General features: G+C 29.9%; 1 protein-coding gene across 1 annotated transcript in view; it reads left to right on the forward strand.

The window, feature by feature from the left end:
- The first annotated feature begins 8,474 nt into the window (after nucleotides 1-8,474).
- LOC119605252 overlaps nucleotides 8,475-25,711 on the forward strand; it is a 62,109-nt gene continuing 44,872 nt past the window's right edge. The window contains 1 exon segment of the mRNA XM_037958238.1: nucleotides 8,475-9,196. The gene's annotated coding sequence lies outside the window, so the exon portion shown is untranslated.

The following is a 25,711-nucleotide window of genomic DNA, read 5'->3' on the forward strand; positions in this document are numbered from 1 at the left end:
ATTTGGGTAAGTAGTTGCTACGATCGCCTGTAAATATGGAGTTAAATAAACATACCGGGTTTGTTAAAAATCATTGAAATTGTTTGAAAATCAATTTCTGTACTGTCGAAAAAGTGCAGATTATCAGATATCACTGATTTTAATTAAAAGTTAAACTTATATATAGATAAAAAGTAATTCTAACTAGGTCCAACCGACTTCAGGTTAAGAAGATAACCCAGCTGATTATTTATTTTTATAGAACCGATCTTACATGGAATTCAGTGTGCCATGATGCTGCCCATACTATATATCAGAAAGTGTCGGTTGAATTACATTAAGTTACGTTTCAAAAACAAACGCTTAATAGTTACAGATATTTAGTATCAATTAGATATAAAATAAGTATTTATTGAAAACGCTATTAAAATTGAAAAGTACCATAAAATAATGCAATTTAAAAGCAGCGGTAAGATCACAAGATCGAAAACGGTAAGTAGAAATTCTATTCTAGTTAGAAATCAAGTGCATAATTTAATTGTAAAAGTGTAACATAAGTTAAACCTAAATAAAAAGCAAACTAAAAATTGTATCCCTCTTTAAGGTGGCGGTGAAATGTGCTTTTCCGCAGCATTTTAATATTCATATCACAGCCAGCTTTGAGGAGCGATACGATTTTCTTAAAAATCATCAACCATGAAAATTATAACAATGCAAAAACAAAATAATAAAAACAAAAGTATTTAAACTTTTCAAGGCAACTGATTGACACTAATAAGAAATTGTTACAATTATTTTTTTCAAATCAAATTAGACAAACAAGTCTGAGAAAACACAAACGTAGGGGTTTGATTGCCAAAGTAAAGAACACATTACGAATAAACAAATCAATGAGCCATAAAATATTTTCGACTTCATAATGAACGGTTGACGCCCACTGTTGTTGTAAGTAAAACTTGAATGTGATTAATGAATTTGTGTAAAGTCAGAATAAATAAAAAAAATATGAAAATTATTATTATTTCGAACTGTTTTTATTTGCAACTAAATATCAATATATAGAGATTATTAATAATCTGTAGTTTAAACAAAATATGACTAGTATTCTAAATTGTTTTGTTATCAAGATGAGAATAATTTTTTTTATAAAATTTCCAAATAATCAGCCAACACATGGCAATCATTTTGCCAATTTTGGTTAATAACAATTAAATGAATTTCTCCTGTTGTGTCATAGATTTAACGAGAGTTATTTAAATAAAATTAGGGGTATTTAATACAAGTTAGATAGAAAAATTATTAAAAAGAGATTTTTCAAATTCCATCTTTACTATTTCCTTTAATGAAATTTTCAGTAAATATTTCGATAGGTTGGGAACAAAATGTTATAAAATTTGATTTAGAATTTATTATAAACATCATGATTATAATTTCATTTCAGTAATGAAACTTTTCATTGTATTAACGTAAACATATGTGTATTCGAAAATGTGTACGTAAGTCCAACGTAATGTATTTTTAAGAAAGTTCAGTTGAAACCAGAAAAGTTAAAGTTTTCGAATTGGTTAAATTGTTAGTGAGTTAGTTAGTAAGTTATTTAGTTAGTTAGTTAGTTAGTTAGTTAGTCAGTTCGTTAGTTAGTTTGTTAGTTAGATAGTTAGTTAGTTAGTTAGTTAGTTTGTTTGTTTGTTAGTTAGTTAGTTTGTTTGTTTGTAGTTAGTTAGTTAGTTAGTAGTTAGTTAGTTAGTTAGTTAGTTAGTTAGTTAGTTAGTTAGTTAGTTAGTAGTTAGTTAGTTAGTAGTTAGTTAGTTAGTTAGTTAGTTAGTTAGTTAGTTAGTTAGTTAGTTAGTAGTTAGTTAGTTAGTTAGTAGTTAGTTAGTTAGTTAGTAGTTAGTTAGTTAGTTAGTAGTTAGTTAGTTAGTAGTTAGTTAGTTAGTTAGTTAGTTAGTTAGTTAGTTAGTTAGTTAGTTAGTTAGTTAGTTAGTTAGTTAGTTAGTTAGTTAGTAGTTAGTTAGTTAGTTAGTTAGTAGTTAGTTAGTTAGTTAGTTAGTTAGTTAGTTAGTTAGTTAGTTAGTTAGTTAGTTAGTAGTTAGTTAGTTAGTTAGTTAGTTAGTTAGTTAGTTAGTTAGTTAGTTAGTTAGTTAGTTAGTTAGTTAGTTAGTTAGTTAGTTAGTTAGTTAGTTAGTTAGTTAGTAGTTAGTTAGTTAGTTAGTTAGTTAGTTAGTTAGTTAGTTAGTTAGTTAGTTAGTTAGTTAGTTAGTTAGTTAGTTAGTTAGTAGTTAGTTAGTTAGTTAGTTAGTTAGTTAGTGTAGTTAGTTAGTTAGTAGTTAGTTAGTTAGTTAGTTAGTTAGTTAGTTAGTTAGTTAGTTAGTTAGTTAGTTAGTAGTTAGTTAGTTAGTTAGTTAGTTAGTTAGTTAGTTAGTTAGTTAGTTAGTTAGTTAGTTAGTTAGTTAGTTAGTAGTTAGTTAGTTAGTTAGTTAGTTAGTTAGTTAGTTAGTTAGTTAGTTAGTTAGTTAGTTAGTTAGTTAGTTAGTTAGTTAGTTAGTTAGTTAGTAAGTTAGTTAGTTAGTTGGTTAGTTAGTTAGTTAGTCAGTTCGTTAGTTAGTTAGTTAGTTAGTTGTAGTTAGTTAGTTGTTAGTTAATTAGTTAGTTAGTTAGTTAGTTAGTTAGTTAGTTAGTGGTTAGTAGTTAGTTAGTTAGTTAGATAGTTAGTTAGTTAGTTAGTTAGTTAGTTAGTTAGTTAGTTAGTTAGTTAGTTAGTTAGTTAGTTAGTTAGTTAGTTAGTAGTTAGTTAGTTAGTTAGTTAGTTAGTTAGTTAGTTAGTTAGTTAGTTAGTTAGTTAGTTAGTTAGTTAGTTAGTTAGTTAGTTAGTTAGTTAGTTAGTTAGTTAGTTAGTTAGTTAGTTAGTTAGTTAGTTAGTTAGTTAGTTAGTTAGTTAGTTAGTTAGTTAGTTAGTTAGTTAGTTAGTTAGTTAGTTAGTTAGTTAGTTAGTTAGTTAGTTAGTTAGTTAGTTAGTTAGTTAGTTAGTTAGTAGTTAGTTAGTTAGTTAGTTAGTTAGTTAGTTAGTTAGTTAGTTAGTTAGTTAGTAGTTAGTTAGTTAGTTAGTTAGTTAGTTAGTTAGTTAGTTAGTTAGTTAGTTAGTTAGTTAGTTAGTTAGTAGTTAGTAGTTAGTTAGTTAGTTAGTTAGTTAGTTAGTTAGTTAGTTAGTAGTTAGTTAGTTAGTTAGTAGTTAGTTAGTTAGTTAGTTAGTTAGTTAGTTAGTTAGTTAGTTAGTTAGTAGTAGTTAGTTAGTTAGTTAGTTAGTTAGTTAGTTAGTTAGTTAGTTAGTTAGTTAGTTAGTTAGTTAGTTAGTTAGTAGTTAGTTAGTTAGTTAGTAGTTAGTTAGTTAGTTAGTTAGTTAGTTAGTTAGTTAGTTAGTTAGTTAGTTAGTTAGTTAGTTAGTTAGTTAGTTAGTTAGTTAGTTAGTTAGTAGTTAGTTAGTTAGTTAGTTAGTTAGTTAGTTAGTTAGTTAGTTAGTTAGTTAGTTAGTAGTTAGTTAGTTAGTTAGTTAGTTAGTTAGTTAGTTAGTTAGTTAGTAGTTAGTTAGTAGTTAGTTAGTTAGTTAGTTAGTTAGTTAGTTAGTTAGTTAGTTAGTTAGTTAGTTAGTTAGTTAGTTACTTAGTTAGTTAGTTAGTTAGTTAGTTAGTTAGTTAGTTAGTTACTTACTTAGTTAGTTACTTAGTTAGTTAGTTAGTTAGTTCAATTTGACACTAATAATTACTTATTTCGTGAACTTTCTCAGATCCGTTCTCTAACTTTGACAGATGTTACTGCGAATGCCATAAATATTTGTTTGTTTGTTTCATTATTTAAACAAATTTCAATTATTCTTTATAAGGTAAAAAAGAAATTTAAATTAAAATCAATTTATTTATGTATTTTTAAATGTCTTTTAAATTATTTATTATTGATCACTAGAAATTGTTTACTGAGGGAATATCAACAGTAAGTGCACTTAAACTTGTACGGAGTATGTATTTTGCTTAAGCAAATCAATTGTTTTCATAAATTGACAACCAAAAGTTCACAATTGGGTTAAATAAAAGATGTTTCAGTTTTAAGTTTTCATATTTTTTGGACAAAAAACAAATGTATGTGTTGTATTCTCTTCATATGACCAAATAAGGGAAACAACTGATGTCATTTCTACCTTAAATTTGTGATATTTTTTTGTTAAATCCTTTCTTTTAAACAGGAATTTAGTTAAAATTTTAACATGATGTCACATATTTAATTTGGCTTTTATTATTTTCTAGTTCAATAAACGTTTTCAATTATTTTTAAGGTCATTATGGAAAAAAAGCTTAAGATTGAAAGATATAAAGTTTAAATTTGGCGTTGGTGTCAATTTTGATTGCTCTGATGAGGAAGTATTTTATTGTTTTTCATATAAGTAGTTTTAAAGTAATTCTGTTTATTATTATTTGCAATTTTATTAAATGATATCTTATTTAGCTCAATTATTAAACTATTTTATGTTTACGGTATTTTCTGTTGTGTGTTTACTATTGATATGAGTAAAACATACCATTTTTGGTTTTATTAAGCAACGTTCACAATGTTGGAGGCCATACTGCCCGAGCCATTGCGTCTGCCAGTATATGGTTTGCCTAAGACATCGGTTCCAGAAATGCCTTTATATAAATTTTGATGAATGTTGGACCTAGGACTCATACTACATCAAAATTTTAAATTTATTTTTTTGTTTGCTTTAATCTTGAAAACTATTGACCGAATCTGGCTGGAAACTCAGCTTTCTAGTAAATTCGCACGCTGAATCCGAAATCAAAATTCCCGAAAATATTTTACTTTGAACAAATTGTGCTGTTATTTCGATATCTTGCAGCCGAGGCCAACTGAAATTTGTCATTTAAGACTAAAACCTATGCTGAATCCGAAAATGGTTTTAGAATTGATTAAGAATTTCAGAACAAAAATTTTGAAACAAATATCCCACGAAATTTAATTTTTCATAAAGATTTCTCTAATATGTGAGGTTCTTGTCTTGGCTGGCAAATTTTTAACAATATATTTATTGTTTAATTTAATTAATTAAAATTAAATCCTAGTAAATAATAATAAATTTAAACATTTTATGAAAGTTTTTATGTCAAATATTAATTTAATTATTTACTTAAATGAAGTTATCAGTTAATTATACCCTACAATATTGGTCATACAACCACCTTAAAGTCTGTCTGTACCCCTCTAACAAGTACCCTTCAGAAAATGACTTGAATATAAACATTTCACTAATAAATAATAGTATCACGATGAAATTTAAGAATGCGACAAATCCAGGATTCTTCGCTGGATCCAGTAGGTAATGGTTGAAATCGGTCCATTATTTTACCAAGCTTTTGAGTTCACAATTATGTTAAATATACTTGTGTCTAGCCAAGAAGTGTCTCAACTATGTCGTATACAAGCCTTGATGACCTTACTGAATTTGATAATAATTAAGCCTCATTTAACCTTAGCTCCCATACAAATCCATCCACCAAGTTTATGGCTTCTTTCAGTAAATTAGTTTTTCGTCAATAAAAATGTTTTTTAATTGTAAATGATTAAATATGACATGATCTTCCGTTTCCTTCTTTTAAATACAATCATATTTAATTTTGGTGTTGTTGTGGTTTTATTTTAAAAGTTATTGTTTTTTCTGTTTTTAAAAATACACCTACAGACGTTTGTTTTGTAATTATTACGCCGTTTTAGCAAAGTCGTGTGTACAAATAAAGCAATTTTTGAAATTCTATAAAAATCTAGAGGCTTTTTATCATTAATTTCTTATTTAGTTTGTAAATTTTGTAACTTAACACATTTAAAGAATAATAAAGTGGTTCCCACATCTTAAATATTAAATTACATTTTAAGATAGAAGAAGAAGGAACACGGCAACTACGAACACGGCAACGATAAACGACGAACGAACGAAGCGACGAACGAACGAACGAACGAACGAACGAACGAACGAAATCGAACGAACGAACAAGAACTAACTGAACGAACTAACGAACTAACGAACGAACTAACGAACGAACTAACGAACGTAACGAACTAACGAACTAACTAAACGAACTAACTAACTACTACTACTAACTAACTAACTAACTAACTAACTACTAACTAACTAACTAACTAACTAACTAACTAACTAACTAACTAACTAACTAACTAACTAACTAACTAACTAACTAACTAACTAACTAACTAACTAACTAACTAACTAACTAACTAACTAACTAACTAACTAACTAACTAACTAACTAACTAACTACTAACTAACTAACTAACTAACTAACTACTAACTAACTAACTAACTAACTAACTAACTAACTAACTAACTACTAACTAACTAACTAACTAACTAACTAACTAACACTAACTAACTACTAACTACTAACTAACTAACTAACTAACTAACAACTAACTAACTAACTAACTAACTAACTAACTAACTAACTAACTACTAACTAACTAACTAACTAACTAACTAACTAACTAACTAACTAACTACTACTAACTACTAACTAACTAACTAACTAACTAACTACTAACTAACTAACTAACTAACTACTAACTAACTAACTAACTAAACTAACTAACTAACTACTACTAACTAACTAACTAACTAACTAACTAACTAACACTACTACTAACTAACTAACTAAACTAACTAACTAACTAACTACTAACTAACTAACTAACTACTAACTAACTACTAACTAACTAACTACTACTAACTACTAACTAACTAACTAACTAACTACTACTAACTAACTAACTAACTAACTAACACTAACTAACTACCTAACTAACTACTAACTAACAACTAACTAACTAACTAACTAACTACTAACTAAGTAACACTAAGTAAAGTAAGTAATAAGTAAGTCCGTCCGTCCGTCGTCCGTCGTCGTCCGTCAGTCCGTCCGTCCGTCGTCCGTCCGTCCGTCCGTCCGTCGTCCGTCCGTCCGTCGTCCTCCGTCCGTCCGTCGTCCGTCGTCCGTCCTCCGTCGTCCGTCCGTCCGTCCGTCCGTCCGTCCTCGTCCGTCTCCGTCCGTCCGTCCGTCCGTCCGTCGTCCGTCCCGTCCGTCCGTAGTCCGTCCGTCGTCCGTCCCGTCCGTCCGTCCGTCCGTCCGTCCGTCCGTCCGTCCGTCGTCTCCGTCCGTCCGTCCGTAGTCCGTCCGTCCGTCCGTCCGTCCGTCCGTCCGTCCGTCCGTCCTCCGTCCGTCCGTCCGTCCGTCCGTCGTCCGTCCGTCCGTCCGTCCGTCCGTCCGTCCGTCCGTCGTCCGTCCTCGTCCGTCCGTCCGTCCGTCCGTCCGTCCGTCCGTCCGTCCGTCCGTCCGTCCGTTCCGTCCGTCGTCCGTCCGTCCGTCCGTCCGTCGTCCGTCGTCCGTCCGTCCGTCCGTCCGTGTCCGTCCGTCCGTCCGTCCGTCCGTCCGTCCGTCCGTCCGTCCGTCCGTCCGTCCGTCCGTCCGTCCGTCCGTCGTCCGCGTCCGTCCGTCCGTCCGTCCGTCGTCCGTCCGTCCGTCCGTCCGTCCGTCCGTCCGTCCGTCCGTCCGTCCGTCGTCCGTCCGTAAGTAGTAAGTAAGTAGTAAGTAAGTAAGTAAGTAAGTACGTAAGTAAGTAAGTAATAAGTAAGTAAGTAAGTAAGTAAGTAAGTAAGTAAGTAAGTAAGTAAGTAGTAAGTAAGTAAGTAAGTAAGTAAGTAAGTAAGTAAGTAAGTAAGTAAGTAAGTAAGTAACGTCTAAGTAAGGTAAGTAAGTAATTCCTAATTGGTCTACAAAATGTCATAAGTTCTCTGTAGCTCGTATAACTACATATGTATTTCTGAGAACAAACATTTTTAGTCTCAACATAGTAGAACTGGTTGTGGACTAATACATTTTTTTATATGGTTATAAACAAATATTTAATAGAAAAAAATTGATAACTGCAAAAAAAGTTTTTATCAAAATTATTTTGCATTAAAAATTTAGGAGGGGTTACGATAAACTTTCATTTTTTGCTGAACCTAACAAATAGATAATAAACGACATACTAAACTATTTTATTTGATAAATTCTAAAAGTGTCTAATGTATTTCCCTCTTTTTATAGGTTTGTTTTTGAGAAAAATTAACAACATAACATAATTTAAATTGAATGAGATTGATTTAATAACAAAAATAATGTTGGGGTTGGTTGTTTGGCATTCTTTTGAAAAGCAACACATTTAAAACAATACACAAATGTCATTAACAGAGCTCCAATCAAAATTTAACAGAAACAAACAATATTAACAGAACCCCAAGTGCTGTTAAAGCAGAAGAAACACCTTCATAAAATGTTGCTGAAAAAAAAGCTTTCAATTAATAATAACAACCATAAAAGCTTTTCTGATGAATAAACAAACGAAACGCAGAAGAAAACGTAAATGGAAGAAAACAAAATTTATTTACAAACAGTTGCAATCTAACAGCGCTTTCGAACGGTACACTAGACTTCTCCAATAACTAAATAAAAAAATAAATAGAATTAAATTTATAATAAATTCAAAATTAAACGAATTCAGTAAAAGAATAATCTAAACGCTTCGCTCTGTTTAAAAAGTAAATAAATAAAATATTTTGAGAATAAAATAATAATTATGAAAAAATATGTTTAATTTCTAAATAAAATTTAACATTTAATTCTAAATAAAAAAATATTTAAAACGAAATAATTCCAATAAAAAAAGTGAAGTGCACAACGACTAATTTTTTATATTTTATAATAATAATAATTTAACGAACTCATTTTTTGTACGACATTTAACATTTTTTTCTTTTTTTATTAAAACATTAAAAAAAGAAAAGTAACATACAGTTATAAAAAAAATAAATTATTTTAAATTTTGTGACAAATTTAAATTTGAAAATTAAATTCACGTGTTCATTAAAATAAATCCTTTGTGTCTGTGACAAAGGACTAACAAGGACTGTGAATAAAAAATTATAAAAGAGAGTGAGAGAGAAAGACTAAACGAGAAATAAGGTGTCTAATAAAATTACTGAAAAGACAAATTCGTGTAAACTGAGTTTGAAATAATAAAACAAAAAGTTTTCCACGTTAAAAATAAAAACTTTTTTAATAACATTTTTTGTTTATTAACAAAAACAACTCAAGGATTTCTGTTAATTTGTCTCTAAAGTGTAAGTAATAAATTATTAGTTTCTAAGAAAGGTAAGGAAATTTTGTAGGGCACCTGGTACCAAATCAGTAATTCTTAAAAAAGTTTTTGATTAGAGAAACTCCTAATTCTTAAGTCTTTTTAAAGCAAATCAAACTTGTTATGGTTTTAAATTCGTCCATGCCGAATCTTATGTACATAAAGGTTTATAGGACATTTTTTAAGGACTTGGTTCAATATTTAGTTATTTTGAAAGGAAGATGTAAATTACATTAGATTCAAAGAAATACAGCTGGCCCACTATCGGGTCCCGGTATGTACTTCTTTACCAGAGTCTCGTGTAGACCCACGGTATTAGTACTGACAGATTTGCAATAACAAATAGTTTCTGTAGAAATTATCTAATTTGATCTTAAACGATTTATTAAGAATAAATGGCCAATGTGAACCGACTTTCAATACGATGCACACAATTTTTCAGCCCTCTAGCTTTTTACGTTTAGACCCTATGGTCCCTAGACAGAAGGATGGACAGACATGGCTAGATCGTCTTAGAATCAAATTTCGTGGCGCACCGGACCAAAATATTGGTCAAATTACGGCAGGAAAGTTCTATAGTCTAGTGTATACTCTATAGTCTAGTTAGTCTATAGTCTAGTCTATAGTCTAGTCTATAGTCTAGTCTATAGTCTAGTCTATAGTCTAGTCTATAGTCTAGTATAGTCTAGTATATAGTCTAGTCTATAGTCTAGTCTATAGTCTAGTCTATAGTCTAGTCTATAGTCTAGTATATAGTCTAGTCTATAGTCTAGTCTATAGTCTAGTCTATAGTCTAGTCTATAGTCTAGTCTATAGTAGTCTATAGTCTAGTCTATAGTCTAGTCTATAGTCTAGTCTATAGTCTAGTCCTATAGTCTAGTCTATAGTCTAGTCTATAGTCTAGTCTATAGTCTAGCTATAGTCTAGTCTATAGTCTAGTCTATAGTCTAGTCTATAGTCTAGTCTATAGTCTAGTCTATAGTCTAGTCTATAGTCTAGTCTATAGTCTAGTCTATAGTCTAGTCTATAGTCTAGTCTATAGTCTAGTCTATAGTCTAGTCTATAGTCTAGTCTATAGTCTAGTCTATAGTCTAGTCTATAGTCTAGTCTATAGTCTAGTCTATAGTCTAGTCTATAGTCTAGTCTATAGTCTAGTCTATAGTCTAGTCTATAGTCTAGTCTATAGTCTAGTCTATAGTCTAGTCTATAGTCTAGTCTATAGTCTAGTCTATAGTCTAGTCTATAGTCTAGTCTATAGTCTAGTCTATAGTCTAGTCTATAGTCTAGTCTAGTCTAGTCTATAGTCTAGTCTATAGTCTAGTCTATAGTCTAGTCTATAGTCTAGTCTATAGTCTAGTCTATAGTCTAGTCTATAGTCTAGTCTATAGTCTAGTCTATAGTCTAGTCTATAGTCTAGTCTATAGTCTAGTCTATAGTCTAGTCTATAGTCTAGTCTATAGTCTAGTCTATAGTCTAGTCTATAGTCTATCTATCTAGTATAGTCTAGTCTATAGTCTAGTCTATAGTCTAGTCTATAGTCTAGTCTATAGTCTAGTCTATAGTCTAGTCTATAGTCTAGTCTATAGTCTAGTCCTATAGTCTAGTCTATAGGTCTAGTCTATAGTCTAGTCTTAGTCCTAGTCTAGTTTCCTATTCCTATAGTTAGTCTATAGTCTAGTCTAGTCTAGTCCTATTAGTCTTAGGCTATAGTCTAGTCTATAGTCTAGTCTATAGTCCTAGTCTATATCTAGTCTATAGTATAGTCTATAGTCTAGTCTATAGTTCTAGTCTATAGTCTAGTCTATAGTCTAGTCTATAGTCTAGTCTATAGTTCCATAGTCTTATAGTCTAGTCATTAGTCTAGGTCTATAGTCTAGATCTATAGTCCTAGTCTATAGTCTAGTCCTATAGTCTAGTCTATAGTCTAGTCTATAGTCTAGTCTATAGTCTAGTCTATTCTAGTCTATAGTCTATCTATAGTCTAGTCTATAGTCTAGTCTATAGTCTAGTCTATAGTCTAGTCTATAGTCTAGTCTATAGTCTAGTCTATAGTCTAGTCATATAGTCTAGTCTATAGTCTAGTCTATAGTCTAGTCTATAGTCTAGTCTATAGTCTAGTCTATACTAGTCTAGTCTAATAGTCTAGTCTATAGTCCTAGTCTATAGTCTAGTCTATAGTCTAGTCTATAGTCTAGTCTATAGTCTAGTCTATAGTCTAGTCTATAGTCTAGTCTATAGTCTAGTCTATAGTCTAGTCTATAGTCTAGTCTATAGTCTAGTCTATAGTCTAGTCTATAGTCTTAGTCTATAGTCCTAGTCTATAGTCTAGTCTATAGTCTAGTCTATAGTCCTAGTCTCATAGTCTAGTCTATAGTCTAGTCTATAGTCTAGTCTATAGTCTAGTCTATAGTCCTAGTCTATAGTCTAGTCTATGTCTAGTCTATAGTCTAGTCTATAGTCTAGTCTATAGTCTAGTCTATAGTCTAGTCTATAGTCTAGTCTATAGTCTAGTCTTATAGTCTAGTCTATAGTCTAGTCTATAGTCTAGTCTATAGTCAGTCTATAGTCTAGTCTATAGTCTAGTCTATAGTCTAGTCTATAGTCTAGTCTATAGTCTAGTCTATAGTCTAGTCTATAGTCTAGTCTATAGTCTAGTCTATAGTCTAGTCTATAGTCTAGTCTATAGTCTAGTCTATAGTCTAGTCTATAGTCTAGTCTATAGTCTAGTCTATAGTCTAGTCTATAGTCTAGTCTATAGTCTAGTCTATAGTCTAGTCTATAGTCTAGTCTATAGTCTAGTCTATAGTCTAGTCTATAGTCTAGTCTATAGTCTAGTCTATAGTCTAGTCTATAGTCTAGTCTATAGTCTAGTCTATAGTCTAGTCTATAGTCTAGTCTATAGTCTAGTCTATAGTCTAGTCTATAGTCTAGTCTATAGTCTAGTCTATAGTCTAGTCTATAGTCTAGTCTATAGTATAGTCTATAGCCTAGTCTATAGCCTAGTCTATAGCCTAGTCTATAGTCTAGTCTATAGTCTAGTCTATAGTCTAGTCTATATATAGTCTATAGTCTAGTCTATAGTATAGTCCATAGTCTAGTCTATAGTCTAGTCTATAGTCTAGTCTATAGTCTAGTCTATAGTCTAGTCTATAGTCTAGTCTATATTCTAGTCTATAGTCTAGTCTAAAGTCTAGTCTATAGTCTAGTCTATAGTCTAGTCTATAGTCTAGTCTATAATCTAGTCTATAATCTAGTCTATAATCTAGTCTATAGTCTAGTCTATAGTCTAGATTATAGTCTAGTCTATAGTCTAGACTAGAATAAATTCCTAGAGGATCATTCCATAACAAACAACAGACCTTGTATAGATCGCTCCAATTTCTAAAATTTACTTCAAATTTCTTTCACTGCTGAGCGCAAATTCAGAAAGATATAAATAGAAAAGACGAATTGGATTCATCTTTTGATAATCCTGTGATTAATTCATTACTTTGGATTTCCTTTTTCAGCACCCTAAAAAAGGTTTTCATTACTCGAAGTACTTCCCTACTTTCGATTTGTAAAGTGCTTTTGTCTGTCTCACATTGAGTGAGTGCATGTCTAGCGTTTGTTTACTCAGAGAATTGATTGTGTCTGTTGTTTTTTTTATATTCCTTGTTGTGGCTTTTTCTTCCTCTTCATTTAAGAAATTATGTGCGTGTTAGTAAGACATGACTAACACATACAGTTTTACCATACTAATCGTCTGAACGTAAGTGAACCCAATAGTTTTAAAAGGATTTAACAAATCTAAAATATTTTCCTCAAAATATTAATAAAGAGATTTACATTAAACTTGTGTCCTTTAAAACGCCGCAGTCCATTTAACTATTACTCTTTTGCACTTGTTAAGTTATCCACTCAAAACCATTACTTACACAGTAACCTATGAATTCATCAACTATCTTGTTAGAGTACCTCAAACTACAGGGTTTGTATTAACTTAATGATTAGTCTGTTTGCAGTAGTAGTCGCGTGTTTATCCTGCGGTTTTCTATTAACAATTGTTTGTCATTGTTTTTTACCATTTTTTTCTAAGACGTCGGATATTTTTCCCCTAAGTTCCGTTTATAACAATTTTGTTATTGTTGCTGCTGTTGTTTTCTATAATGTTAAGTTCATTGACACAAATTTGTCTTTTTTATATTTCGTTGGAAGTTTTTTAGGTTTTTAGTTTTCTTAAGGAAAAATTTATGAAAATGTCAGCGCATAAATAGAATCCTAAAGAAAAGTATGCCAGTTCAAATGGTATAATGACAAATTAATTGACTGTGGTTATTATTAAATTGATCAAATAAAACAATGTAATCCGCATAATGTTATAGAAGCTCAAAATAACATTTGCTAAAAATAGGACATTTTCTTAAAGAAAAACTTAAAGTTATCATAAAGAACTTTTCATTACGTTTGGAGTTTGGTATCAGTTTTCTTTTGAGTTCAGTACCAATGCATGAAGTAAATTTTATATGTATATATTTCTGAGAATTTTTCGAACAATGTTAGCTACAAACTTATCAATTGTAATCAGTTCAAATCTGTTCACATCTGAGGCAAATGTAAACCGATTTATCTCATTTTTAATGTCAACAATCCTCTACTTCCTCCCATTTAAGTCCTAGTGTGTTCTCGAGAGGCAGACGGATGGACTAGGTTAGTTCCATTTAAAATCTCATAAGGAACTAGAGTTTATACCTTATTTCCGGTGTCAAGTCTATAGTCTAGTCTATAGTCTAGTCTATAGTCAAGTCTAGTCTATAGTCTAGTCTATAGTCTAGTCTATAGTCTAGTCTATAGTCTAGTCTATAGTCTAGTCTATAGTCTAGTCTATAGTCTAGTCTATAGTCTAGTCTATAGTCTAGTCTATAGTCTAGTCTATAGTCTAGTCTATAGTCTAGTCTATAGTCTAGTCTATAGTCTAGTCTATAGTCTAGTCTATAGTCTAGTCTATAGTCTAGTCTATAGTCTAGTCTATAGTCTAGTCTATAGTCTAGTCTATAGTCTAGTCTATAGTCTAGTCTATAGTCTAGTCTATAGTCTAGTCTATAGTCTAGTCTATAGTCTAGTCTATAGTCTAGTCTATAGTCTAGTCTATAGTCTAGTCTATAGTCTAGTCTATAGTCTAGTCTATAGTCTAGTCTATAGTCTAGTCTATAGTCTAGTCTATAGTCTAGTCTATAGTCTAGTCTATAGTCTAGTCTATAGTCTAGTCTATAGTCTAGTCTATAGTCTAGTCTATAGTCTAGTCTATAGTCTAGTCTATAGTCTAGTCTAGTCTAGTCTATAGTCTAGTCTATAGTCTAGTCTATAGTCTAGTCTATAGTCTAGTCTATAGTCTAGTCTATAGTCTAGTCTATAGTCTAGTCTATAGTCTAGTCTATAGTCTAGTCTATAGTCTAGTCTATAGTCTAGTCTATAGTCTAGTCTATAGTCTAGTCTATAGTCTAGTCTATAGTCTAGTCTATAGTCTAGTCTATAGTCTAGTCTATAGTCTAGTCTATAGTCTAGTCTATAGTCTAGTCTATAGTCTAGTCTATAGTCTAGTCTATAGTCTAGTCTATAGTCTAGTCTATAGTCTAGTCTATAGTCTAGTCTATAGTCTAGTCTATAGTCTAGTCTATAGTCTAGTCTATAGTCTATAGTCTAGTCTATAGTCTAGTCTATAGTCTAGTCTATAGTCTAGTCTATAGTCTAGTCTATAGTCTAGTCTATAGTCTAGTCTATAGTCTAGTCTATAGTCTAGTCTATAGTCTAGTCTATAGTCTAGTCTATAGTCTAGTCTATAGTCTAGTCTATAGTCTAGTCTATAGTCTAGTCTATAGTCTAGTCTATAGTCTAGTCTATAGTCTAGTCTATAGTCTAGTCTATAGTCTAGTCTATAGTCTAGTCTATAGTCTAGTCTATAGTCTAGTCTATAGTCTAGTCTATAGTCTAGTCTATAGTCTAGTCTATAGTCTAGTCTATAGTCTAGTCTATAGTCTAGTTTATAGTCTAGTTTATAGTCTAGTCTATAGTCTAGTCTAGTCTATAGTCTAGTCTATAGTCTAGTCTATAGTCTAGTCTATAGTCTAGTCTATAGTCTAGTCTATAGTCTAGTCTATAGTCTAGTCTATAGTCTAGTCTATAGTCTGGTCTATGACCTAGTATATAGTCTAGTCTTTAGTATAGTCTATGGTCTAATTTATAGTCTAGTATATAGTCTAGTAGATAGTTTAGTTTATGGTCTAGTAGATGGTCTAGTCTATTGTCTAGTCTATAGTCTAGTCTATAGTCTAGTCTATGGCCTAGTCTATAGTCTAGTCTATAGTCTAGTCTATAGTCTAGTCTATATCCTAGTCTATAGTCTAGTCTTTATTCCAGTCTATATCCTCGTCTATAGTCTAGTCTACAGTCTTGCCTATAGACTAGTCTATATTCGTCTTTATTCCGAAGGTTAAGAATCAAATCTCAACTTAAGGTTACAACAACTTTTCCCGAAATACAACAATTTAATTATTTCATTAAAAACAACGAAAAAATTTATAAGAAATATAAAGAGAACAAATGTAATAATGAAAAAAAATCATGGTCATTTGATATCTAGACTAGAAAAATCTATTTTACCAAACAAAAATTTATGTAGAGACTTAAACTGAAATGCTACCGACAGCAAATGTATTGCAACAAATTATTTGTGGTGGTCAGCAAAGAAAATAAACTGAAATTGTTACTACAACCATTAGCGGTTCTTATAATAAATAATAATGATTATTACCACCACCAAGTAGTGGTAGAACAACTATAAAGAAGTTTTGGTGTGAAAATTACCCTATTTACTAGAGAAGGTCGAAAATCAACTACAATTGCACTACTCCATTTAAAATAGTTTTTCTTTGTTATTTGTACAATATTGACCATTAAGACTTCAAGGTTGTCAGACCAACTAAAAGAAATATATAAAAAAATCAAGTAAAAATGAAAAAGAAAGAAAAGTGTAAATTACACAATTGACATGTTGTGAAATGAAAATAAATATTAAGGAAATTGTGTTTATAGTACATAAATGTCTAAATGACATGCAAACCAATCGACCGACCAGCCAGTAGTAATGAGACGTCCAAAATATTATAGCACTTGTCCAATTTTTATTTCCACAACTTTTTGTGTTTAAAAATCTAATTTCATTTGGTTCTAAAATTCTATTTTATTATTTGTTTTAAATAATAATAATATTAATTACAATTTTATGCATAATTAAACAGACATTTCGTGTCAGGAGTTTGTTTTTTTTTTCCTGCATTGCACTTTTATTTATTTATTCTTTTCAGATGGTTTTTTAATGAAATAATTAATAAAACATTTAAAACATTCAATGAATTTTTACTCTCATTTTCTGCACTTATAATTTAGTGTAAACTGTCGTCTTGATATTTATTAGCATTTTGCATGTCATTTAAAATGTTTGAGATTAATAACATATAATCCAACTTAACACAATATGCAAACCAAAACTGGCCAATTGTTACAAAGACAGCTTTTAAAGCAGAGGTTCTCAAATTTCAAAGTTATGAGAAAAATTGCAGTAAAATTAGTAAAGCTGGATTAAAATAATCGATCTTATTCTACTCTAGAGTCTAGTCTAGTCTATAGTCTAGTCTATAGTCTAGTCTATAGTCTAGTCTATAGTCTAGTCTATAGTCTAGTCTATAGTCTAGTCTATAGTCTAGTCTATAGTCTAGTCTATAGTCTAGTCTATAGTCTAGTCTATAGTCTAGTCTATAGTCTAGTCTATAGTCTAGTCTATAGTCTAGTCTATAGTCTAGTCTATAGTCTAGTCTATAGTCTAGTCTATAGTCTAGTCTATAGTCTAGTCTATAGTCTAGTCTATAGTCTAGTCTATAGTCTAGTCTATAGTCTAGTCTATAGTCTAGTCTATAGTCTAGTCTATAGTCTAGTCTATAGTCTAGTCTATAGTCTAGTCTATAGTCTAGTCTATAGTCTAGTCTATAGTCTAGTCTATAGTCTAGTCTATAGTCTAGTCTATAGTCTAGTCTATAGTCTAGTCTATAGTCTAGTCTATAGTCTAGTCTATAGTCTAGTCTATAGTCTAGTCTAGTCTAGTCTATAGTCTAGTCTATAGTCTAGTCTATAGTCTAGTCTATAGTCTAGTCTATAGTCTAGTCTATAGTCTAGTCTATAGTCTAGTCTATAGTCTAGTCTATAGTCTAGTCTATAGTCTAGTCTATAGTCTAGTCTATAGTCTAGTCTATAGTCTAGTCTATAGTCTAGTCTATAGTCTAGTCTATAGTCTAGTCTATAGTCTAGTCTATAGTCTAGTCTATAGTCTAGTCTATAGTCTAGTCTATAGTCTAGTCTATAGTCTAGTCTATAGTCTAGTCTATAGTCTAGTCTATAGTCTAGTCTAGTCTATAGTCTAGTCTGGTCTATAGTCTAGTCTATAGTCTAGTCTATAGTCTTGTCTATAGTCTAGTCTAAAGTCTAGTCTATAGTCTAGTCTATAGTCTAGTCTATAGTCTAGTCTATAATCTAGTCTATAGTCTAGCCTATAGTCTAGTCTATAGTCTAGTCTATAGTCTAGTCTATAGTCTAGTCTATAGTCTAGTCTATAGTCTAGTCTATAGTCTAGTCCATAGTCTAGTCTATAGTCTAGTCTATAGTCTCGTCTATAGTCTTGTCTATAGTCTCGTCTATAGTACCGCCTATAGTCTAGTCTCGTCTAGTCTCGTCTATAGTCTCGTCTATAGTCTTGCCTGAAGTCAAGTCTATATTCTAGTCTGTAGTCTAAATCTGACGGTTTCTAAGAGCAAACGCTTTGCCGATAACTGATATCGAACATACATAGACTTCCTCACCATCTTTGAGAACTCTCGTTTATGAATTTTTTTATACCCTACACTAATTAAATGGGGAGCGAGTTTGTGCTAATATTTATAAGGCATAAAATTATTGGTCCTATATCAATCTTAAAGTATACCATTAACTTTCTGACTCGATTATGCCATGTCCGTCTAGCTGGCTATCCAGTCTAGAGTTTTCAAAATAATTAGATTAAATTTCATACACATTTTTGTTATCTTGATGATTTAGCAACCGACCCTCCCATGTTTGAGATTATAATTATGTATATCGGCAAAAATTAGCACAAGAAAGTTTTATATAAACATTGATGATTTCGGCGAATTGTGTAATGATCATCCCTCCTTTAACCTTTAACATTAAAATTCTCTTAAAAACACTAGAATTTTGATAATGTTCGGGATAATTAAATTTATATTTTGAATAGGGCATTACATGGTCGAACATGTCCGACTAGACTTTCCGAATTGTTTTTATTTATGATATTTTAATTAGATTTCTTTTACTTACTTTCATGCAAGATTTTTATTATAAAATGGAAATCTTTGCATGATGAATGAATACTGGATGAATAAATTTATGCATAAAGAGGTACTACAGTTAATTGCCACTTCCTTAAGGGTGTTTAAATGGTACTCTTTAGGTAAATATTGCAAGAATGGAATAAATTTTATAAAGTACTTAAATGTAATAATATAATTTTACTAATTTTACAAAGTGTATTTTTCAGCCAACTAATAAATGAAGTATTCAATGTCATGTTATTAAATGTAATTGAATCTTATTTTACACAAAATTTGTAATTTTACAAAAAATTTGTAATTTTACAAAAAATTTGTAATTTTACATAAAATTTGTAATTTTACATAAAATTTGTAATTTTACATAAAATTTGTAATTTTACATAAAATTTGTAATTTTACACAAAATTTGTAATATTACACAAAATTTGTAATTTTACGCAAAATTTGTAATTTTACACAAAATTTGTAATTTTACACAAAATTTGTAATTTTACACAAAATTTGCAATTTTACGCAACATTTGTAATTTTACAAAGTTTGTAATTTTACACAAAATTTGTAATTTTACACAAAATTTGTAATTTTACGCAACATTTGTAATTTTACACATAAAGTGTAATTTTACAAAGTTTGTAATTTTACACAAAATTTGTAATTTTACGCAACATTTGTAATTTTACACAAAATTTGTAATTTTACACAAAATTGTAATTTTACACAAAAGTTGTAATTTTACACAAAATTTTTAATTTAATGCAACATTTGTAATTTTACACAAAATTTTTAATTTTACACAAAATTTGTAATTGTACACAAAATTTGTAATTTTACACAAAATTTGTAATTTTACACAAAATTTGTAATTTTACACAAAATTTGTGATTTTACACAAAATTTGTAATTTTACACAAAATTCGTAATAATACACAAAATTTTTAATTTTACATAAAATATATATTTATACTTAAAATTTTATACGAAATCTGAAATTTGGATTTCTAATAAATACAATAATCAAATCTTTTTAACAAAAGCATTTTTATATTAACATGTTGTAAAATGCTTATCGAACAAAGAGCTTGAAGAAAAAAAGTCTACTTCCGTATACTTTACAGAAACATTTTGAAAACTTCCCAAAAGGAAACTAGTTTAACCACTCAAATGATTACTCAAGTAACCAGTTACCTAGTTCAGCAGTTCATTGTATGTTAATCTCAAATTTCTTTCATTTAGTGTTATTTAGTCCCTATGTAAGTATGTATGCAAATTTTTTTTTTTTTTTCAACTAGAACTTGAATTTCAATTTGACATAATTTCAAATTGTTTATGTGACTAAACACAATAAAAGAATATTAAATTATTTTCGACTACATTTGCAATTTAAAGAATGAATTTTTGAAACTTGTTTAAAAATGTTTCCCCCCCGAAGTCTTTCAAGTGCCACTAAGAGTTCTCAAGTAAATTAATAGCATTTGATGATGAATGAATGAATAGTTTAAAGGGGATTAAAATAGAAGTGGTAGATAAGTGATTGTTTATAAATATTTACAAAATAATGACGTCATTTTAAGGTTTCTTCCTCAAATTTTTTGTTTGTTTTGCTGATAATTAACGGTTGTGTTTCTTTTTTTAATATTTTCAAACAAAAATTATTTTTTTTATTTCTTTGTTATGGTTTTTAAAATTATCTGTTTTTTGTTGTTGTTAGTATATTTATAAAATAAGGTTTTTATCTTGAAACTTGAGTAATTTTGTTAAAAACAATTAATTTGAAATTGTTTCAAATTTGCTAGACTTTGTTTATTTGCATATTTGAAATATTTTGAAATGTATAATATAAATTTATAAAATAACTGATAATCATTATACAAATTCTAGTTTATTATGATTTAAGTTTTTTTTTTTAAACAATAAAACAAATTAAATAATAATCTTTTATTTGAAAAAAAAAAAACTACACGCTAATTCCTCTATACAAGTTTGAAATGATCAACAACCACTTATATGTATGACATCACATTATAATTTCCAACAAAATTAAAATAAATAAAATATTAACAAAAAAATTTCAAAAAAAGGTAATTTTGTATTCGTCTGGCTTTTGGGGACAAAAAAAATACAAAATTAAACAGAAATTCTTTAAAAAAATACATGTTAATTGAAACAAATTTACCTTAATTTGTTTTCATAAAAGTCAGGGTATGGGTAAATTACACAAAGCAAAGGAATACAAAATTTTAATTTTATACAAAAATTTGTAATTTTGCATAAAATCTTCAATTTTACACAAAATGTTCCATTTTACACAAAATTTTAAATTTTTTTTGAAATTTGTAATTTTACACAAAATTTGTAATTTTATAGCTAATATCAAGCATTGAGATCGAGAGTCGTTAAAGTCTAGCCTATAGTCTAGTCTAGTTATAATCTAGTATACAGTTTAGTCTATAGTCAAGTCTAGTCGATAGTGTAGTCTAGTCGATAGTGTAGTCTAGTCGATAGTGTAGTCTAGTCGATAGTGTAGTCTAGTCTATAGTCTAGTCTATAGTCTAGTCTATAGTCTAGTCTATAGTCTAGTCTATAGTCTAGTCTAGTCTATAGTCTAGTCTAGTCTATAGTCTAGTCTATAGTCTAGTCTATAGTCTAGTCTAGTCTAGTCTAGTCTATAGTCTAGTCTATAGTCTAGTCTATAGTCTAGTCTAGTCTATAGTCTAGTCTATAGTCTAGTCTATAGTCTAGTCTATAGTCTAGTCTATAGTCTAGTCTATAGTCTAGTCTATAGTCTAGTCTATAGTCTAGTCTAGTCTATAGTCTAGTCTATAGTCTAGTCTATAGTCTAGTCTATAGTCTAGTCTATAGTCTAGTCTATAGTCTAGTCTATAGTCTAGTCTATAGTCTAGTCTATAGTCTAGTCTATAGTCTAGTCTATAGTCTAGTCTATAGTCTAGTCTATAGTCTAGTCTATAGTCTAGTCTATAGTCTAGTCTATAGTCTAGTCTATAGTCTAGTCTATAGTCTAGTCTATAGTCTAGTCTATAGTCTAGTCTATAGTCTAGTCTATAGTCTAGTCTATAGTCTAGTCTATAGTCTAGTCTATAGTCTAGTCTATAGTCTAGTCTATAGTCTAGTCTATAGTCTAGTCTATAGTCTAGTCTATAGTCTAGTCTATAGTCTAGTCTATAGTCTAGTCTATAGTCTAGTCTATAGTCTAGTCTATAGTCTAGTCTATAGTCTAGTCTATAGTCTAGTCTATAGTCTAGTCTATAGTCTAGTCTATAGTCTAGTCTATAGTCTAGTCTATAGTCTAGTCTATAGTCTAGTCTATATTATAGTCTAGTCTATAGTCTAGTCTATAGTCTAGTCTATAGTCTAGTCTATAGTCTAGTCTATAGTCTAGTCTAGTCTAGTCTATAGTCTAGTCTATAGTCTAGTCTATAGTCTAGTCTATAGTCTAGTCTATAGTCTAGTCTATAGTCTAGTCTATAGTCTAGTCTATAGTCTAGTCTATAGTCTAGTCTATAGTCTAGTCTATAGTCTAGTCTATAGTCTAGTCTATAGTCTAGTCTATAGTCTAGTCTATAGTCTAGTCTATAGTCTAGTCTATAGTCTAGTCTCTAGTCTAGTCTATAGTCTAGTCTATAGTCTAGTCTATAGTCTAGTCTATAGTCTAGTCTATAGTCTAGTCTATAGTCTAGTCTATAGTCTAGTCTATAGTCTAGTCTATAGTCTAGTCTATAGTCCTAGTCTATAGTCTAGTCTATTAGTCTAGTCTATAGTCTAGTCTATAGTCTAGTCTATAGTCTAGTCTATATTCTAGTCTATAGTCTAGTCTATATTCTAGTCTATAGTCTAGTCTACAGTCTAGTCTATAGTCTAGTCTATAGTCTAGTCTATATTCTAGTCTATAGTCTAGTCTATATTCTAGTCTATAGTCTAGTCTACAGTCTAGTCTATAGTCTAGTCTATAGTCTAGTCTATAGTCTGGTCTATAGTCTGGTCTATAGTCTAGTCTATAGTCTAGTCTATAGTCTAGTCTATAGTCTAGTCTATAGTCTAGTCTATAGTCTAGTCTATAGTCTAGTCTATAGTCTAGTCTATAGTCTAGTCTATAGTCTAGTCTATAGTCTAGTCTATAGTCTAGTCTATAGTCTAGTCTATAGTCTAGTCTATAGTCTAGTCTATAGTCTAGTCTATAGTCTAGTCTATAGTCTAGTCTATAGTCTAGTCTATAGTCTAGTCTATAGTCAAGTCTATAGTCTAGTCTACTCTATAGTCTAGTCTACTCTATAGTCTAGTCTACTCTATAGTCTAGTCTACTCTATAGTCTAGTCTACTCTATAGTCTAGTCTACTCTATAGTCTAGTCTATAGTTTGGTATACATTCTAGTCTATAGTCTCCAACTCATTAATCTTTTAAATTTTGATTGAATTTTTTCAAACCCTGGTCTTAGTATTTCGTGTTACGCTTCTGTGGTGGCGTTTATTTGATAACAGCACCATATGGCAATGATGCGTATTTTTTTATACTTTATTTTGAAAATTAAACAAAAAAAAAAGAAATATATATATAAATACAAAACTTGAGAATATTGTTATTTATGATTGTTATTATTATTTTTTTTTATAAAAAAATTCTTTCTTCTTTATTAATATTTTTTTATATTAAGTTTGGGTGTAAATTTAGCACAGGTTTGTTTTTTTTTTAATTCAAATAAATGGTTGAGTGGATTTATTATTGGTTGTTGGCGCAAGGTAATTGATATTGTTCTTTTCTCTTGATCTAGCTCATAACATTGATGATCTCATTCTTTATGTTAATATTTTTAAATATTTATTAATAATTTTATTTATTTATTAATTTCATTGAGCTGTTTAAAAGGAAAATAAATGATTTTTAAGCATGTTAATATAAGAGTAAATTAATCTTTGTAGATTTTTTTTTGTGTAAAAGGCCTTTGAGTTCAAGAAAATTTTGTATGAAAACAATTAAATGAAACTATTTTCATATAATTTCTTTTTTTATGAGTTGTTATTTATTTTTATTATTTTTTGTTCTACAACAATAAATTGAAATCTGATCTTTGACTTTAGATTTATATCTTTTTGCTAAAGTTGTTGAATGACAATAGAACAGATATATAAATATATAACATATATAAATTATTTTATCATTTTTTTAAATAAAATGATGACGCTGCTTGCAAGTCATTATAATAAAATTGGCAAGAATGAGCAAAAAAACTCTAAGTATATTTAATAAATAAACACGAAAACTAATTTATGCATTTGGAGTATTAGGGGCATTCAAGTGGGTTAAAAACAATAAATGTTTTAATAGTGTTTCCCATTGAAAAATACTTCGAAAGATTCAAAAGAAAATTATGTGGAATTTTTGTATTTCATAGTCGATATTAAGAACTCCTGAATTCTTCTTAATGTCAGTTTTGCTAATAGTCAAGAATTTCAGATTACGCCTTGACTTTGGATAGCAGCCGATTTTACTTCGTTGTAATTTAGTCCACTGTTTTGAATTGGTTTTTAGTCTGGTCTATAGTATAGTCTAAAATCTTGTCTATATTCTAGTCTATAGTCTAGTCTATAGTCTAGTCTATAGTCTAGTCTATAGTCTAGTCCATAGTCTAGCCTATAGTCTGGTCTATAGTCAAGTCTATAGTCTAGTCTATAGTCTAGTCTATAGACTAGTCTATAGTCTAGTCTATAGTCTAGTCTATAGTCTAGTCTATAGTCTAGTCTATAGTCTAGTCTATAGTCTAGTCTATAGTCTAGTCAATCGTCTAGTCTACAGTCTAGTCTATAGTCTAGTCTATAGTCTAGTCTATAGTCTAGTCTATAGTCTAGTCTATAGTCTAGTCTATGTCTAGTCTATAGTCTAGTCCATAGTCTATTCTATAGTCTAGTCTATAGTATAGTCTATAGTCAAGTCTATAGACTAGACTATAGTCTAGTCTATAGTCTAGTCTATAGTCTAGTCTATAGTCTAGTCTATAGTCTAGTCTATAGTCTAGTCTATAGTCTAGTCTATAGTCTAGTCTATAGTCTAGTCTATAGTCTAGTCTATAGTCTAGTCTATAGTCTAGTCTATAGTCTAGTCTATAGTCTAGTCTATAGTCTAGTCTATAGTCTAGTCTATAGTCTAGTCTATAGTCTAGTCTATAGTCTAGTCTATAGTCTAGTCTATAGTAGTCTAGTAGTCTATAGTCTAGTCTATAGTCTAGTCTATAGTCTAGTCTATAGTCTAGTCTATAGTCTAGTCTATAGTCTAGTCTATAGTCTAGTCTATAGTCTAGTCTATAGTCTAGTCTATAGTCTAGTCTATAGTCTAGTCTATAGTCTAGTCTATAGTCTAGTCTATAGTCTAGTCTATAGTCTAGTCTATAGTCTAGTCTATAGTCTAGTCTATAGTCTAGTCTATAGTCTAGTCTATAGTCTAGTCTATAGTCTAGTCTATAGTCTAGTCTATAGTCTAGTCTATAGTCTAGTCTATAGTCTAGTCTATAGTCTAGTCTATAGTCTAGTCTAGTCTAGTATAGTCTAGTCTATAGTCTAGTCTATAGTCTAGTCTATAGTCTAGTCTATAGTCTAGTCTATAGTCTAGTCTATAGTCTGGTCTATAGTCTAGTCTATAGTCTAGAATTATGGAACATTTTTCAGATCAATTTAAAACAATATTACGATCATCTTGAAAAGTTTGTTCAAATTGTTTCAAATTTAAACAACTAAACTAAAATGTGTTCACCTCAAATAACCAATCACTTTAACTACCATAAAAATAAAGTGTTAATTAATATTTTTTGTAATTTAATTAATACTTTAAGTAATTTTTAAAAAAAATTTTTCATAGCAAACTTCTTGCTTAAGTCTCTGTGTGTGTTAGTATTTCCTAAAACACTTTACGTCATGTTGCGAATAGTCGTAGTAGTAGTATTATTAATTAATTTTTATATTTTTATTAAAAGTAATGACAACATGTTTTTAACGAGATTTTTTTTATTAAAGTTATCTCACTATTGTTGTATTGGTGAATGTTAATTTATTATGTTTATAGTAGTAGTAGGTGTCAA

Source organism: Lucilia sericata, unplaced genomic scaffold (genome assembly GCF_015586225.1).
Source record: "Lucilia sericata isolate MDLA Ls3-8-SP2 unplaced genomic scaffold, ASM1558622v1 Contig000468F_arrow, whole genome shotgun sequence".
Taxonomy (NCBI): Eukaryota; Metazoa; Arthropoda; class Insecta; order Diptera; family Calliphoridae; genus Lucilia; species Lucilia sericata.